Consider the following 9,210-nt stretch of genomic DNA (forward strand, 5'->3'; position numbering starts at 1 on the left):
ATTGTGCAACCCCAGCACCCTTTCCTTGCCTTCTTATGGGAAGTTCTCAAGCCTCCATAACCCTGTCTTCAGGGGAGGGTAGGATTACAGTGACCTGGAACTGCAAAAGTATTTGTATTTCACAAAGCTGATATGACATGAGGGATGGGGGACTGCTAACTGTCTCCGTGTTCCTGTTCTTCCCTTCTTTAGCAACATCTCTGACTTCACCAGAACAGGACATTTCTAGGTTCCCTGCAAGGTCTGGTAGCTTGACCTGGTTCCGTTTCTTCATCCTACTCTGAATCCCACCATGGTGTCACTGGGGAGTGGGGTCCTGATTCTATGAAGAACCAGGCCATTGCTCTTTGGTTCTGGGTTCTATGTGCCTTTGATGACAGAGTTCATTCAAGAGACATAGGTGGTCATACAGAGATATAGGTAGAATTTATTGTAAAGCAGACACGGAGAGAATGATCTCTTCAAGCAAGAAGGTGGGCAGAGTCACAAAGACCTCTGCCCCAGTCAGAGTATGGATCCCATGTAAATACATAAAATTCACTGTTGTGGTGGAGGGAACTCCAGTGATATTGATGTTTATCGGCATTCCTCTTAGGGGTTATTTTGGAATGCTGATATCTCAAAAATATCTTCCTTGTTATTTTCAGATGGTCAGTGCTCCTCTGGGGCCTTAATCATGTAAGAAACTTATGAAAGAAATTTATGAAAGAAAAGTTTTTATATTAACCAGGTCTCAGCCCAAGCAGGGAGGGTCTTTAAAGAAGGCTCTTCTCTCTGAAGTCTTTGGGCAGAGGCCGTGGCTCCTGGGAATGCTATGTGCTTTGTTTTGGAAATAATTGCCCAGGTGGGCAAGCGCTGGAAGGAATGTGCACAATGTGTACTGTGCTCTGTGGGATCACTTTGGGTCTGAGACCTCACAAATGACTAAATGTATTACACATTGAGGTCTCTTCACTTAGCTATAAATATATAGTAAATGAAGCTTTCTTTAGCTGTAAGGCAAGCATGGTATTTTAGACCCCTTCATCCCTCAAGCCCTGTACTGTCTAACTAGCTGCATGACAGTGGGAAGATTGTGTGCCCTGCTCCTTGACACTGGGCTTGCCCGTGTGCCCCTGCCTTGGTCAAGCACGTGAATCAAGGAGCTCATGTACAAGTTTTACACCTGGATCCTAACAGGCATCACCCATTTCCACTTGCTCTTTGGATCCTTGGAAGAATATGTCCTGGATGGCTGGCAGTTTGGCCCAAGGAATACAAAAGACAAGGGGGCAGAGTCATTGAATTAATTCACAGATCCACAGTGAGAGGCAGAATTTGCTCAATCCATGCAGTCTGAGAACTTCCTGTCTGAGGCCAGCCAGGATGAGCAGAACTGTAGCTAACCTGCAGATATGTGAGAATGGATGCTTGGTGTTGCAGAATAGTGTGGACATTTTCAACATTAATTTGTCTCAAATGCTGTCAATTAAAAAAAAGCGTAATGTTGTGTGCCACAGAGTTTCGTGGCTGTTTGTTCCGTGGCACTGCGTAATAGATACGGAAAGAGTAGCCACGTGACTAAATTCTGCCCAAATGTAAATGGAAGTGATATGTGGCACTTCCTGGCTTGCTCATCTCCTTCTCTCCATTGTCTTACACTGTTTGGTGTCTGGACCATGGATGCAATGGCTAGAGCATCTGTAGCCACATTTAACCAGGAAGACTTTGTATAGTCACGAAGAGATCTAGAAGGGGCCTGGACTTCGCAGGGCCGTCAGACTGAACCTAGACTCTCCAACTCTAGAATTACTCTACCTGAGAGAAGATTGAACATCTACTGTTTCCATTACCATCATTTGGGAGTTTTCTTATTATATGAAGCCAGATAGAATTCTTACTGGCACAGGAGGTAAGACGGACTGAGATGACCAGAAGGACCACTGGACCTTTGTGAAATGTGTGGGAGCTTATTGCTACTGTGGTGGCGAAGAGAAATTTTTTGGCCTATGACTCTGAGAACAATCTAAAAGCATTGGAATAGACCACTTAGACCAGGCAGTTTATGCAAATAGGCAAAGCCAGTCGCACGGATGGATGTGAAAATTTGTTGCCTAATGTACCTAGAATGAGCTCTCCTTGCTCAACACTATCTTTTCCATAGCACCATCCTGTGGCCTGAATTTTCTCTATTAGCTATTCACTGTGTTGGGTCAACAGGCCTGCCTATGAAAATTATATTTTAATGAGGAGTGCTCCATCTTTCCCAATTCAGTATAAATTGAAAAAGATGCCTTCCTGCTAATTCTCCTACAGAGTGGTAATAACAGCACCGCGCATGCAGGACTTCTAACTGGAATAAAGGGTCATTTTAAGGCCTAGAGAGAAAGACCCGGGTGAGTGCCCTCGGGGCAGCCCTGACCTATTAGACAATCGAGGGAATATTTATGGAGAAATGCTTTAACATTGACTGAAGGGATTGTCTTTTCTTTACACTCTTGGTCTTTGTGGTGGGGAATTTTTCTCATTTACTCTTGGCCTTTAAACCCATTCTCTACTCTCCCATTCCTCATGGAGGAGGGTGACAGCCAGTGGTCCTTATTTCCCAGTGAGATTTCTTTTATTTTCTGTTCTCAGCCCAGTTAGTGGGCAGATGGCTGTAGCAATGTCCAGCCCCGAGTGAGGGCAGATGGCCAGTCTATTTTGGCCTTCACATAATGTTACTCTCTTCCAGCACCATCTCTATATTAATGAAGGTGATGTTTTAGCCTCCTGCCGATTCTAGTATTTCTCAACGAGTCCAGAACTCAGTCAGTAGTTATTTATTGTTCACTCACAATATCTCAACAAGAGGCTGAATTCACAGGCTTCATTCCAGTGGAGAGAGTGGAGCGTAATAATTTAGTACACAGACTGCGTTCATACTGCCTGAGTTTGAAGCTTGGTTTCGATACATATTTGGTCACTGGCTCAGTTTCCATATCTATAGAGTAGGTTTAGTCATTCCACTTACCCGACTGGATTGCTTGAGGGACAAATACATTAGTTCATGGAAAGCCTGAAGGCAGTCACCCACCCATAGTTGCACTAAGAAAATGTAGGTAAGGTTATTGCATTCAGGGCTGGGGTGAAGCCTCTTTTTAGGGTGTCTTGGAGGGCAGCGTGCCTGCTCTTACTTGTTCCATTGGGATAAACATGTGCTTACTTAACACTTAATAAAACCTAAATATGTGCACACCTTGGTTCTTGTCATCAGAAACTCGAAGATCATCCCAAATTATTGATGTTATGGATCAGAACAGTTTCATCTAAAACATTATGAGGTGTTTTACCTATATGTTTTTCTACCTATTTTTCCTACAGATCTATACCAGCTTTGTTCTGAAAGTGTCTGAAGCTCTGTAAGGCAAGATAGTTAATTTAGAAAAATATAGGTCCATCTAATTTGGATATCATTGAAGTTGATTGTAGTTGTTAGGATAAAGCACAGAGTTTTCATGTGGAACCCACATATTGATGTAGGAGCCCTCCTTATGAGCGCATGTATAGTTCAGGGATGGAAAACACCCACCCAAGTCAGCCCTACATAATTTCACAGAGCACTGGGGCTGCTACGTTCACAGAGGAAACTTGGTGTTTTTACACTTCTCTGGTTCTGACAGCAAATTGGCATTTGTATAAGTTTTCTACAGGTTTCTTAACAAAGCTCTACAAACTGAGAAATTTGAAACAGCAGGAATTTAATCTCTCACAGTCCTGGAGATTCCTAGGCCAAAATCAAGGTTGAGGGAGCCTCTCCTGATCCCTCTAGGAGAGGGTCCTTCCTTGCGTCTTCCAGCCTCTGGTAACCCCAGGCCGCCAACTTCCACGTCGGCCACCATCATCCCCTGATGTTCTCTCCCTTCGTGCCTGTTCTTGCCTGCTTCCCCTTGGAGTTTTCCTCTTCTCTCAAGGATGTTGTCATATTCAGTGAGACCCACACTAATGACCATGACTTACTGATATATGCAAAGATCCAACCTTCAAATACGGCCACATTCTTAGGTACCAGAGGCTAAGACTTCAGCATATCTTTTGGGGCAGCGTGGCAGGCAAAATCCAGTCCATAATAGCAATATCATCTCATTTTCTCCTCTTTTATAAGGAAACTTGTTATATGTCTAGCATATAAAGGTAGCTGTAAAGCTGTTTGGAAGAAGGAGAGTGACTTAGTCTGGGGAATTCGGAGGGCAGTAAATGAGATGGATTGTTTCTTGGGCTTGGACTAGCTCTAGCTTATGGGTTTAGTTTAGATAGTGAAAAGGAGTCCCTTTTGCTCTTCCTCTAGCTGCCCCACACAGTCAGTGATAGAGCAGCTCCGGGGGTCCTGGGGATAAGGCAGCTGCTCTACACAGAGTCACAGTGGAGCCAGGTGAGCAAGGCCGTCGTCTAGTTGCTGACTGGTGCTGGGAAGAGTCAGTTCTCTGTGTTGTTTCCTGTTGGAGAAACTGTTTCATTCATTCAAGTCCTAGTGAATGAATTACTAAGCTCCTAAAATATGCCAGGCAATGCTTTAGGTGGAAAGATGCATGGTGGACAAGAAGGACAAAATTCTTACTCTTGTGGCGAATGCATTACGGTGGGTGAGACAGGTAATCCGTAAGTAAACATGTCAGTTACATTATTTTGCAACAGCAAGCAGAAACACCAAAGCCACATCCAGGATGTGGAGACAGATTTGTTTACGTCAATGGGATCATTCCCAAAATATCAGGCTCTGATCTCTGTGGTCTAGGGCCACAGAGATCATCTCTTAGATGAGATAAGTAAGCAGGAAGTGCAGAGGTAGAATGGCTTCTCAATGGGGGACTGGCTTGTATGACGTGCATCATAGTGACCAGCTATGCATCACAGTGTTCTGTCATTTCTAGGAGACAGGAGCAGCCTGACCTGGAACAGGAACTGTTACCTGGGCAACTAAGAAACTGAAGCGTACTGGCAGGGGGACATTTTCTGCTACAATTTCAGGTGACAATAAGCACTGTGGAAAACAAGGCAGAGTGTGAGGAAAAAGGAATCCATTTCCACTTTTGGTGGCAGTGTAGACTGGTGCAACCACTGTGGAAATCAGTATGGAGATTGCTCAAAAAACTAGAAATGGAAGTCCCATTCTACCAGCTGTTCCCCTTTTGGGTATCTTCCTAGAAGAATTAAAAACATTTTACCATGGTGATAGATGCATGTCCATGTTTATAGCAACATAGTTTGTAATACCTAAGTCTTGGAAACAGCCCGAATGCTCATCAGTGGAGGAATGGATAGAAAAGATGTATTTTTATACCATGGAGTACTACTCAGCCACAAAGAAGGATAAACTTGAGACATTTATAGGTAAATGGATGCAACCTGAGACCATACTTATAAGTGAAATAACTCAGACTCACATGTGTATACATTGTATTGTCTCCCTGGTGTGAGAAACTGAAAGAGTAAATAAGGTGCAAAATGCACAACAGATATTGTGCATTGGGAAGCAACTGCTCAAGAGGAAAGAGAAATTGGGGTGGAAAAAAGGAAAAAGGAAGGAAAAGAAAAGAAAAAAAAATACAAGACAGTTAAGATAGCTACATTACTAGTTTTTCTTAGCTCACTGAAAAGGTTTATGCTAATATCATTTGGACAATTTTTCATGCCTATATCTTGGACTCTGAGTAGTTACTTTGAGAACAACAATGTGCACTGTATTCACTATTGTTACTCTCTTATCATTTTGTTTTGAAATTCTGTTTTACTTTTTTCTTTAAAATAAAAAATAAAATAAGACAGAAGGTGGGGATTGAAGGGAGAAGCTTCCTGAAATAAGATCTCTCTGAGAAAACAGCATTTGAACAGAGATTTGAGTCACGGTAGAAGTGAGTCATACAAAGACTCAGAAAGATCATTCCCAGTGGAGGGAACAGCAAATGCAAAGAGCACAGTGAGGGTGTGAAGGACCGCAAGAAAGCGCCTGGAGCGAGGGGCAGGATGGGGCGGAAGGCAGGGAGTCCGTAAGACGTTTGGATTGTTCCAAAACACCACGACAGCAGGTGGAATGTTGGGCAATGGAAAAAACAGACTATGACCTCTGGTATGTGTGTGTGTGGGGTGTGTGTGTGTGTGTGTGGTGACTGAATTGTAAGGAGCAAGAATAGAAGCAAAGAGAACACTTGGTAATCTATGGCTGCGGTCCAAAAAAGAGATGAGGATGGATAGGAGGAAGCCGGGAACTGTGGAGCTGATGAGAAGTGGCTGATTTGGGACTTTTTTTTAAAGGTATCCTAGAAGGGCTGGATGGCTTTGGTCAGGGGCATAGGGAAAGCAGGTGGAGGGTGACCAGGGCTTATTTGGTTAAATCACTTGCCAAGGGCTGGTGCCATCCACTTAGAAGTTAGCAAGTTCGGGAAGAACAAAAAGTCAAAATTCCTACATGGCCATATTACAGTCTTTTCTGAGGCTAAGGAAAGCTTCAAAAATAGCTTTATTGAGATATAATTCATACACTGCACAATTCATCAATTTAAAGTACACAATCCTTTTATTACTGTGCATATCTGTAAGGGTTTTACACCCACCACCAGCTGTGCAGGTCTTAGGTCTATCCCAAAGTCAACTTTAGAACATTTTCATCGTCCCCCAAAGTAAACCCCACAGCCCTTGCTGTTTCCTCTAATGCCCCCCCCCCCCATATCTAGGCAACCAGTAATTGAGCCTAGGATTCAAAGGAGAGACTGGGGCAGGAAACACGCATTTGAGAGTCACTCGTAGATGTTGTTAAAGGGAGCGAGTGTGGTTAGAAGGCTGAGGACTGAGCCCTAGGCATGTGGGGGTCTAGAAAAAGAGGCAGAATGATGATCAAAGGAAGCCCCTGGCACCAGAGAAACCATGGAGGCCCGTTGTCCTGCAGGGGAAGATGGCCTTGGGACCTGGTGCTAGATAAGCCAGTTTCTGCCTCCACTTGCAGCACCAACTACCAAACACGTAAGCAACCATGTTGCCGCTAGAATTTCTTGGGTCTATTCTATGAGGATTTCCTTAGCCTAACAGATCCATATAAAAAATCCTCACTCAAGAAACGCACTTGTAGGAGGAGACTGAAGTACTTAGTTACCTAGGAAAGATTTATGACCTTGTGGAGATTAACCCTTGTTACTGTTAATGGATGTGGTGCTGCAAAGCGATGACAGAACATATGTCACACTTTATTTTTTCACTTTATTTTTTAATGGAAAGAGCTAAAAGCCCCATCCCCCAGATGGGCTAATTACACTGAGACTTGAAGACAAGAGAGCTCTCACGGTCCTCCCCAGACCAGCTTCCCTTCTTTCAGGGATCACCGTGACTTAGGAATTCTGAGATTCCTGAGGTGCAAAAAGGGGCCTTGGAGAGAACAGTTCAAACACTAAGGCTGAGGTGTATTTAGACTGCAGAGGGCGGAGCAGACGTGGTGTCACTATGCAACATGAGCTCAGGTGTCCTTGTCCACCAGGGCCAGGAGTCTTGGGAAATCCCATTTCCTGCAAAGTGTGTGATTATTAATGATCGCTTTAAAGGTGACATGCTCCAGGTTGAAGTACTGTCCCGACTCTGATGAAAATACACTGCTGAAGCAGACAGATCTCTTGGAATCACTGAGCTTTGACATCAGTTTACCTCTTAATCTTTCAGCTCAGTGTCTGGACTGCACAATACACTCTGTGTGTGACTGTGTGTGTGTGTGTGTGTGTGTGTGTGTGTGTGTGTGTTCTGGAGGTGCCATCCCAGGCCTCACACATACAAGGCAAGTGCTATACATTAAGTTACACCCGCAGATCTTTGTTAAAATTTAATTTTCTGATAGGGTTCCAAAAAATTGTTCAAGTCGGCCTCAAACTTAATACTTCTGGCTCAGCCTCCAGCGTGAAAACCCCCATGCCCTGCCCTGTACACTAAGGAGTTGGAGTTTATCTGGTTGTTCATGATCTTTTTAACCTGCTAAGGGAACACAATGTACAGGGAGGGGCAAATGAGACAGTAGCTTGCATACGGAAATATCAAGAAAAATAGGGCAGAGACCAGAAGAGCATGTAGGTGAAACTTCTGTTAATATAAAACCGTCTTGCTAATTTGTGGACATCTTTGGGACACTTGGGGCCAAAGTTGTTTAGGCGTTAAACGCGTGGGAAGGAGAGGAGGTGCAAAAGCTCAGAGAAAAGTGTTTTGAAATTGTTGGAATTGGACCCCCCCCCCCCCCCCGCCCCTCCAAAGGGAAGAGGGCTGTGGAAGTCTTCTTTTCCTTCTCTGGGACCCGGGTTGCGTGTCAGGGGCGTGGTGCCGGGGAGCTCCAGGCAGAGTTTAAAGCTCTGCGCTTTGAATCATGTAGGGCTCATTTGGTATAAATCACAAGTTCTGTTGCTTCTGATTTTCACGACTGTATACTCCAGTTATAAATAACATTCCTGGATGGAAGCAGGACAAATAGGGGGTGCGGCAGCGATCTCCAACGGGGGGAGGCCACCGCAGGGAAGGTCTGGGGGGAAGGTCCTCTACTTGCCCACTGGCAAAGGCCAGCTTTTATCCCCTGAAATAGTACTGGGAGTGGGGGTCCCTGGAGGAACCACAGGCGATGTCAGCACGTGACTGCGAAAGCAGAACAGGCTTTTTAAACAAAATCAAGAAAGTCATGCGAGGAAAAAAAAATGGTGAAGAATTTCCCCTATGTGGCAGCATTTGCCTTGCAGAATGAGGTTTGCAAATAGACTCCCCAAACCTCCGCTGTGGATCGCTCCAGCGCAGGACCCTTTTGGCTCCTTCCGCCCCAGCGCCCTCTTCCTGCACCCCCACATCGCACCACCCTAGGGGCGAGAGTGGAGAAGGGGCAGGAGGTGCTGAGCCGGAACTCAGTCCTCGCGCCACTCAGGTCCGGCCCCGAACAAATCACAAATCGGAGTGATTGTTTTCCGAGGAGGGGCCGGGCGCGCGCTGTGGCGCCGGCTGGGTCTGGGTTTCCCCGAGGACAGCCCCCAGCCGCGAGGGCTCAGTGGCTTCAGGCTTGGCCGGGGTGAACTGTGGCAACTTCGGCTGTCCCTGCCGCCCAGCTGGGGCTCGGGGACGAGCGCAGCTCCGCGGGATCCAGGCGTTTGAAGGCTCGCGTCTCCGGCTCCTCCCTCTCCGCCGCGGGTCCCGGGACTCTGGCTCCGCGGCTCCGAGAGGTGGCAGCTGTCTCGCCGGCCACCC

Source organism: Chinchilla lanigera, unplaced genomic scaffold (genome assembly GCF_000276665.1).
Source record: "Chinchilla lanigera isolate Chin_1 unplaced genomic scaffold, ChiLan1.0 scaffold00075, whole genome shotgun sequence".
In the NCBI taxonomy this organism is placed as follows: domain Eukaryota; kingdom Metazoa; phylum Chordata; class Mammalia; order Rodentia; family Chinchillidae; genus Chinchilla; species Chinchilla lanigera.